At 42.3% G+C, this 8,913-nt stretch overlaps 1 long non-coding RNA gene across 1 annotated transcript; it reads right to left on the reverse strand.

Annotated features, from left to right (window-relative positions):
• Positions 1 to 570: 570 nt before the first annotated feature.
• LOC133257611 (uncharacterized) lies at positions 571 to 7,033 on the reverse strand. Its single transcript, XR_009739622.1, has 3 exons — positions 6,800 to 7,033; positions 3,651 to 3,692; positions 571 to 1,062 (listed from the first exon to the last, which is right to left on the reverse strand). It is a non-coding gene; the product is annotated as an uncharacterized LOC133257611 (long non-coding RNA).
• Positions 7,034 to 8,913: the final 1,880 nt, after the last annotated feature.

An 8,913-nucleotide genomic window follows, 5' to 3' on the forward strand; every position in this document is an offset into this window, starting at 1 on the left:
AGTCCCTTGGACTGCAAGGAGGTCCAACCAGTCCATTCTAAAGGAGATCAGCCCTGGGTGTTCATTGGAAGGACTGATACTAAAGCTGAAACTCCAGTACTTTGGCCACCTCATGCGAAGAGTTTACTCATTGGAAAAGACTCTGATGCTGGGAGGGATTGGGGGCAGGAGGAAAAGGGGACGACAGAGGATGAGGTGGCTGGATGGCATCACCGACTCGATGGACATGAGTCTGAGTGAACTCTGGGAGTTTGTGATGGACAGGGAGGCCTGGCATGCTGCGATTCATGGGGTCGCAAAGAGTCGGACATGACTGAGCGACTGAATTGAAGAAAAAATAATTACATATAAAAACTGTATTGCTTATTGACACAGTAAAAAATAGGAGTGCTGGATTCCTCAGACCTCATTTATCTCTTTTCTAGAAAACTGTAAAATATGTCCAAGATAACAAAAGAATTAAGTCTAAAATTTATAGCACTTAAGCTTAAACTTTATATATGACTTGTAATATTAAAAACAAAAACAAAAACAAAAAAACCCTATCTTTTCCAGTACTGAGATGACAAGTTTTGGAAATCTGGGGACATTTTTCTCTGTTGGTACATGCTGCTGCTAAGTCACTTCAGTCGTGTCCGACTCTGTGCGACCCCATAGACAGCAGCCCACCAGGCTCCCCTGTCCCTGGGATTCTCCAGGCAAGAACACTGGAGTGGGTTGCTCTTTCCTTCTCCAACGCATGAAAGTGAAAAGTGAAAGTGAAGGTGCTCAGTTGTGTCTGACCCTCAGCGACCCCATGGACTGCAGCCTTCCAGGCTCCTCTGTCCATGGGATTTTCCAGGCAAGAGTACTGGAGTGGGGTGCCATTGCCTAGATGCTAAATTAAAACATTTTAAAATTACAGAATTAAAATAGAAGTGTCCTTGCCTAAAGTCAGAGAGCACTAGAAAATAACAGACCATTATTCATGGAAGTTTTCTTTGGGAAGGTGAGAAGTGTGGAACATTCTTATGATCGTCCCTTCTTTGAAGTGAAGGAAAGAATACATCTTCAACTGACTAGCTGGGGGAAAAAAGAGAAAATGCCATATTAGGGAAAAAAAATCTAAGTTGATATTCCTAACTTTTATTAAGGGTCTATATATTGTGCTAAATGCATTGCCTATACCAATGCACCAGTGCTGATAGCTTACATGTTAAAGAATTAATAGACCACGCCACACACATGCACACACACACACACACACACCCCTCATTGCAGCATGTAATAGTCCTGCCAAATCATTCTAATATTTATTTGCTCCCACTGTAATGAAAACCCTTGTCCCTTCTCTCCTCCAAGCTACTAGCCCGTCCTTATTCCTCCATGGCTACAGTGACACCTCTCCTCCCACTTCCAAATCCTCAAATCAAACTCATGATTATAATTTCCCTGACCAAGAGACTGAAGTAGTATGGGAAAGAATATATAATTGGCTGAATATGTAGGGGTTTTTTAAGCACTCAGAGCAAATTAAATGACACCTAACAGAAGGGAAAGTCTGGTCTTTGTTCACACTATTGTTTTCAAAAATGTAAAATTTCAGTAAGTTGCCAAACCATACAATGACTAACCAATGAGAAGCCAATAAAATATGACAGATCCTATGAGACTGGGTCAGAGAAGGCAATGGCACCCCACTCCAGTACTCTTGCCTGGAAAATCCCATGGACAGAGGAGCCTGGTAGGCTGCAGTCCATGGGGTCGCTAGGAGTCGGACACGACTGAGCGACTTCACTTTCACTTTTCATTTTCATGCACTGGAGAAGGAAATGGCAACCCACTCCAGTGTTCTTGCCTGGAGAATCCCAGGGACGGGGGATCCTGGTAGCCTACCGTCTATGGGGTCACACAGAGTTGGACACAACTGAAGTGACTTAGCATAGCATATGAGACTGGGTAACAGTGAAAGCCTGAGGGACTTGTAGGTGTGTGCTTAAAGATCTCTTACCATCAACCACCTATGCCTATTATTAAAGATCACCTCAGATACTCACAACATTGAATAGTTGTTTTTTTTTAACTTCTTTATTATTTGAAAAATACACTATATTCTTCCATACTGAAAAGTAGAAGGAGCTATAAAAGTAAAACCCAAAACGTTCAATGGCTTCCCTGAACATTCTATTTAATATTTGTATAAAGCCGTTTTTAATATAAGAAGGCCTATTGATGCCTTAGAGAAATAGGATGCCTACAACAATCTTAGGATTTTGATTTTGAGCACAAAATTTCACTGTCTCTAGAGGGGTTAAAAAAAAAAAGCCTTTGACTGTGTGGATCACAATAAACTTGAAAATTCTGAAGAAGATGGTAATACCAGACCACCTGACCTGCCTCTTGAGAAACCTGTATGCAGGTCAGGAAGCAACAGTTAGAACTGGACATGGAACAACAGACTGGTTCCAAATAGGAAAAGGAGTACGTCAAGACTGTATATTGTCACCTTGTTTATTTAACTTATATGCAGAGTACATCATAAGAAACGTTGGGCTGGATGAAGCACAAGATGGAATCAAGATTGCTGGGAGAAATATCAATAACTTCAGATATGCAGATATACCACCCTTACGGCAGAAAGTGAATAACTACTGAAGAGCCTCTTGATGAAAGTTAAAGAGGAGAGTGAAAGTGTTGGCTTAAAGCTCAACATTCAGAAAATGAAGATCATGGCATCTGGTCCCATCACTTCATGGGAAATAGATGGGGAAACAGTGGACACAGTGGCTGACTTTATTTTTCTGGGCTCCAAAATCAGTGCAGATGGTGATTGGTGATTGCAGCCATGGAATTAAAAGACGCTTACTCCTTGGAACGAAAGTTACAACCAACCTAGACAGTATATTAAAAAGCAGAGACATTACTTTGTCCACAAAGGTCCATCTAGTCAAGGCTATGGTTTTTCCAGTAGTTATGTATGGTTGTGAGAGTTGGACTATAAAGAAAGCTGAGCACCAAAGAATTGATGCTTTTGAACTGTGGTGTTGGAGAAGACTCTTGAGAGTCCCTTGGACTGCAAGGAGATCCAACCAGTCTATCCTAAAGGAGATCAGTCCTGGGTGTTCATTGGAAGGAGTGATGTTGAAGCTGAAACTCCAATACTTTGGCCACCTGATGTGAAGAGCTGACTCATTGGAAAAGACCCTGATGTTGGGAAAGATTGAGGGCAGGAGGAGAAGGGGACAACAGAGGATTAGATAGTTGGATGGCATCACCGACTCAATGGACATGCATTTGGGTAGACTCCAGCAGTTGGTGATGGACAGGGAGGCCTGGTGTGCTGCGATTCATGGGGTCACAAAGAGTTGGACACGACTGAGCGACTAAACTGAACTGAACTGAACTAGTGGGTTTAAAAACAGGAAGATATTTTTATTTTCCTGCCTTAGAAACTATAGAGGGATAGATAATGACCTTGTTCATTCCTTCTCATAGAAAGTAAGAAATTTTATTTAATTCTATTAATTCTTAATTATCTCATCCCTAAATAGTGATATTTATATCTTCTCCCTCTGCTAAACACTTAGAATCAATTGATAACCAGTTGAAAAGGTGTCATGATATATCTTTTAGAGACAGAAAGCCTATGGCTCATTTCTAAAAGATCATACCTCTTTATTTACCTCTTCCTCCTTTTGGGCGGGCCCAGCTTCCTTAAAAACATCAGAAGAAAGGCATTAGTTGAATAATCAAGGCAATAGAAAAACACCTCATTCCTGCCCTTCCCATTAAGTTGTGACTCATTCTCCAAGTGCGGTTGCCGGCTCTGGAAGTTTAGTATCACCTGCAGATTGCTCCCTTAGGGAGCAAATCCAGTATCTTCAACAACACGAGTGTATAAATAGTATAACTGCAGCATTCTTTATGTCACACAACAGACACTGCAGAGCTATTCACGTTGTTTATTGCAAAGCTATGGCATTATTAGCTACAATTAGAAAGTAAAACTAACACTAGTTTAAAATATCATTTCCTGGTAAATCCAGATTTTTCAATAGAAGAAAATGATAGAAGGGAGAAGGGATGAGTTTGAGAGGAAAACTAATAAAGTTATCACTTAGTGAAAGGCTTTGATTGTTTTCATTGTTTAGTCACTCAATCGTGTCCAACTCTTTGTGACCCCGTGGACTGTAGCCCACCAGGCTCTTCTGTCCATGGGATTCTCCAGGCAAGAATGCTGGCGTGGGTAGTCATTTCCTTCTCCAGGGAATTTTCCTGAATCAGGGACTGAACCCACATCTCCTGCATTGGAAGGTGAGTCTTTCCCACTGGCCACCAGGGAAGACCAAAAATGAAGTATAAAGATGCAAAAGGAAATGACAGAAACACTGAAAATGACAAGAAATAGGTCCTTGGGAATTCCCTGGTGGTCCAGTGGTAAGATTCTGTGTTTCCAATGCAACGTGGGTTTGAGCCCTGATTGGGGAATTAAGATCCTGTATGCCCTTCAGTGAGGCCAAACATAAAATAAATTTAAAAACTGTTAAACAATTTTTTTTAAAGGAAAGAAATAGGTCTTTATGAAAGACACAGTGCTTGGCTTCCCAGGTGGCACTAGTGGTAAAGAACCTGCCTGCCAGTGCAGGAGACATCAGTCATGGGTTTGATCCCTGAGTCGGGAAGATCCCTGGAGAAGGGCATGGCAACCCACTCCAGTATTCTTGCCTGGAGAATCCCGTGGACAGAGGAGCCTGATGGGCTACAGAGTCAGACACAGCTGAGCGACTTTCACTTTCACTTTTTCAGGCAAAAATTCCACGCAGGCATTGACTTGACTTGTTGACATTTGGGTGAACCATTTGCTGCCATGTCTGAGTGCCTTACTTGATTTCCTCCCCAGATCAGAACACTGTCTCCACGGGCCCTGTGTGGCATCACCAATGAGACACACGGACCAGCACGGACCAGGCTGGTCGGTGTCCTGAGTTAGGGGTGGGTGCAGGGGTGGGGATCCGCATCTCTGCCCCACACAGACTCACACCTTCCCTCTCTTGTGTGTGCTTGCTATGCCCTCTTAAAATTGACGACAGGCAGCGAATCCACAGGGCACCTCCTTGGCAGAGCAGCTCAGAGTAAAGCAAACAACTAGGGAAGATACAGGTTTCGAAGTGTGGGGGCCTGTCTCTGTCCTCGCCTCCCACAGGGAAGCTGAAACCAAATCCAGTGCCTTGACATTCCTGGGGGGCACAAGCCTTGTAGTGCGCTGTTGCCCAACTCACTGGCTTCGTGTGTGTGGGGGGGGGGGGGGTTCCAGGCCAAGCCCCTGAGGCCTCAACCCCTTTTCTGCAGGCCCCTGGCACACTGTGACCCCAAAGCCAGGAGGCCTAGTCCTGGCAGACAGCAGAGGTCACTATTGAAAAGATCTTGCCTGTCAGTGACTCTAATCCTTAATAGCTTTTAAGGGGCTTGGCCCTCTCGTTCATCTCTGTCTCCCTGGCTTGAGGGGAAAATGCTGCGATTGTTTTCCTTACAATGTCAAGGCCCTGCTTGCTGTCCTCCCCTTTTGATCAGCCACACTCAGTACACACTGAACTTTCTCCTCTGCCCTCAAAGTCCCAAGTTGCCAAGCCATTGTCTGCAAAGTAGTAGTACAGGGCATGCAATTTTAGCCACTAGAGCCATAGGAATGGACTATCTCACGTTCTGCATTCTATTTCACACGTTCTACAGGGATAGGGGAGCCTGGTGGGCTGACGTTTATGGGGTCGCACAGAGTCGGACATGGCTGAAGCGACTTAGCAGCAGCAGCACATTCTACTTAGACACAGACATATGATAGTCTCCTATGCATATTTTTCAGGATGCTCCCCACCCTATATAGTCCTCAGAAAATCCTGCCCATGTATTTAAAAATTCATTACTTAAACAAATGACACTGCCCCACACCCTTTAATCAGCTGTCACCCTCAAGTTAGCAATTCTGTATCCAAAGCCAGACTTCTGATATGAAGAAAGCTGTTTAAAGACTTTGATTCACATATAATAAAAATTGTTGAGAAAAGATGAAAGACCCTTTAAAAATGTCATTCTGGAAGTTTCCTTAATAGTATCCTTCCCACCTCAATCTTGCCCAGTGTTGGTTTATAAACACCAAGTTAAAATCCTTGCTCGCATGAAAAAGCTTTTAATCCTCTTCATGATCTTCTGAAAGGCCATGCTGAAACCCTAACCGCTGTGGGCCCAATACTATGCCCTTGACCATCCAACCCACACAGAGTAGATCAGTCTTTGAGAGCACAAGCAAACAAAGCAGGGAAAAGGGATACAAGTGCCCCACCTCAATTAGGCAAACTAGATCTTGTAGCTCTTCTTATTTTTTTTCTTGATCATTTGCATAATTGCAGTTCTTTTCTGAGTCACCTTGCCAGTGGAGACTTGGCTGCCAGCCCTGTAAATTGCTTTCATATAAATCTAAAAATCAAGAAGTAAAACACGTTGTTCCAATTAGCCAAAATCCAAGCCAGTTCACTGTTGGACCCAAACAGGACTTTCTAAAGACAGATAAAATCAGTGCTGATCACTTTAGTATTCAACCCCTAAAGATAAGTTTGGTTTACTGTCCTCCTAGCTGAGAGGGAAATAAAGCCTTAATATTCGCATTCAGGGTCACTGGCTGTGTTGTCCTGTTGTGGAGGTTGCAAGATAGACTGAGGTTGGGGCAGGTGGTGAAAGATGAAGGGAACAAAGCTTCCTTACTGTTACCCAGTCAGTCCCTGCCCACCAGTAGGAGGCCTGGAGAGGACAGAGAAGCGAAACTCACCTCCATGAGGGTAAAGGACAGACGTGCTGGAGAGAGGTGTGTATACTGTCTGACAAAGCACACTCTGATGTATATGTTAGTGATTGCTCGATTTGTTTACACGGTAACTCATTTATGCTGCTGCTCTTTGTTCTTGAGTGAAGATAGATCATCTAGCAGAGCAAATCTTTGTTTCTTATGAGCTCATCTGCTGCTGCAGTCTGCGGCCACACCTGTAATAATAATTATGGCCCACTGCTTGAGATGCTGTAATCCTTTCTAGTGAAACCAATTGTGAGTTCACAAACAGAAGTTACTTAGCAAAGAGAGAATGCCTGAATTGATGGAATCAGCTTCATTAGTCCTTTTTATCAGTTATCCTGGCTGTTTTTAGCCTTCATTAAGATTCAGATGATTAATATTTTTTAGTAACATGAAGGAATCTTTACATTTTTCAAGGGAACTTTGATGTTAACAAACTATAACTGGGACACTCTGGGCAAGCATAATGAAGCAGTGTTTTCTAAAGAAAATAGCCTGATACTGAGAGAGAAAAGAATTGGTAAATTTGCACCTCAGATATTAAATTAATGAAGGAAAGAGAATCCATGTAGAATCACTGGAAGTAAACGCCTAAGAGATGGTGTCAGTAAATCATTATGTGTTGACTGTTTTGATCTTTCTTATGAAATGGGTATATGTTTTAACACTAATAGACTCCAATATGTTGCTAAAATAATTCTGCAGCATGAATAATAGTCCACCATTAAGTCAGAGCTGCCAGATGGTTTTTCAAATTCTCTGTAATTAAAATGAAAAAATTTTAACACAGAACTTTTTTGTTTCAATTATACTGATTCTTAAGGACATGCAGGCCTTGTTCTAAAGTAACAGAGTTCTTTTTTTTTTTTTTTTCCCTTTCTGAAGAGGCATTGTTTCTCCTTGATATAATGTTCTTTACTAGATACTCAATAAGAAAAGGAATTTGTGGTTATGGGCCTGTTTGCAGTTAAAATCTCTCTCTCTCTCTTTTTTTTTTTTTCATACTCAAAATAAGAGGAGTGGGTTTTTTAATCCAAGTACAGCAGATAAAACTTTTTTTTTTCCTCTACAAGTTTTCATTTCTAAAATCTGAGCCCAAATATTACAGCCTTCAATTGGTCTATTGTATTTTAGACAGACAAAGGATTTAGTCAACTGCAGTGGCATTTCAGCTTTTTAATCCTGTTGCAAATTACTGGATGTACCATGAGATTTTTCTCTGGTGTATCAAATAAAATTCAACTTGAGAAAATAGAAGAGATGAAATGGAAACAAGTAAGGACATATCTAGGACAATGATAATGAATTCGCTTTATGAGGTCTTTTGACCTCATATTTTGACCAACATCTATGAAAAAATGTTTTTGGATAGAATGAGTGTGTTTTACAAAATATATATTCGTGAAGGAAAAAAGTGCTTTTAGTAAGAAGGAACCCCAGAGTTTTACAACTAGCAATCAACATTGCCTCAAACAGTGGTTCTCAAAGTGCAGTCCCTGGATGGGAAGCACCAGCATCACTTGGGAAAGTGTAAGAAATGCACTTTTTCAGGACACACCAGTGACCTGCCTATTCAGAAACTCTGGGGCTGGAGCCCTGCCGTCTGTATTCTAACATGCCCTTCAAGTGATTCTGTTGCCCACTCAGGGTTGGGAACCACTGCCTTAGACAAATGTAGCAGCTTCCTATTCAACCTACTTACCTCCAGACTTCCTTCCCCAAAATTATTCTGCATGCTGTTGCCAGGATGCCCCTCAAAACTACTCATCAATCCTGCCATCCCCTTCTTTAAAACTCTTTCCCAAAAGAAAAAAAAAAAAAAACAACTCTTTCCCAGTTCCGTGTTGCTCTTGGACAGATTATTCATGGTATTCAAAGTTCTTTACCCACTGGTTCCGGGTTAGCTCTGCAGCTCCATCTCTCCCCACTTCCCCTGATCACTCCACTCCTCCCACACCTGCCCATGTCCACACAGAGGCACACATCTCCACAACCTGCCCACCCACAAAGTTTCAGTCATTCTGATCTCCTTCAGTTCTGCAGGTACACTACAGGCTCCTTGTCACCCGTGGGCTCTGGCCGTGGTTCCTTCC

Source organism: Bos javanicus, chromosome 2 (assembly GCF_032452875.1).
Source record: "Bos javanicus breed banteng chromosome 2, ARS-OSU_banteng_1.0, whole genome shotgun sequence".
Lineage (NCBI taxonomy): Eukaryota > Metazoa > Chordata > Mammalia > Artiodactyla > Bovidae > Bos > Bos javanicus.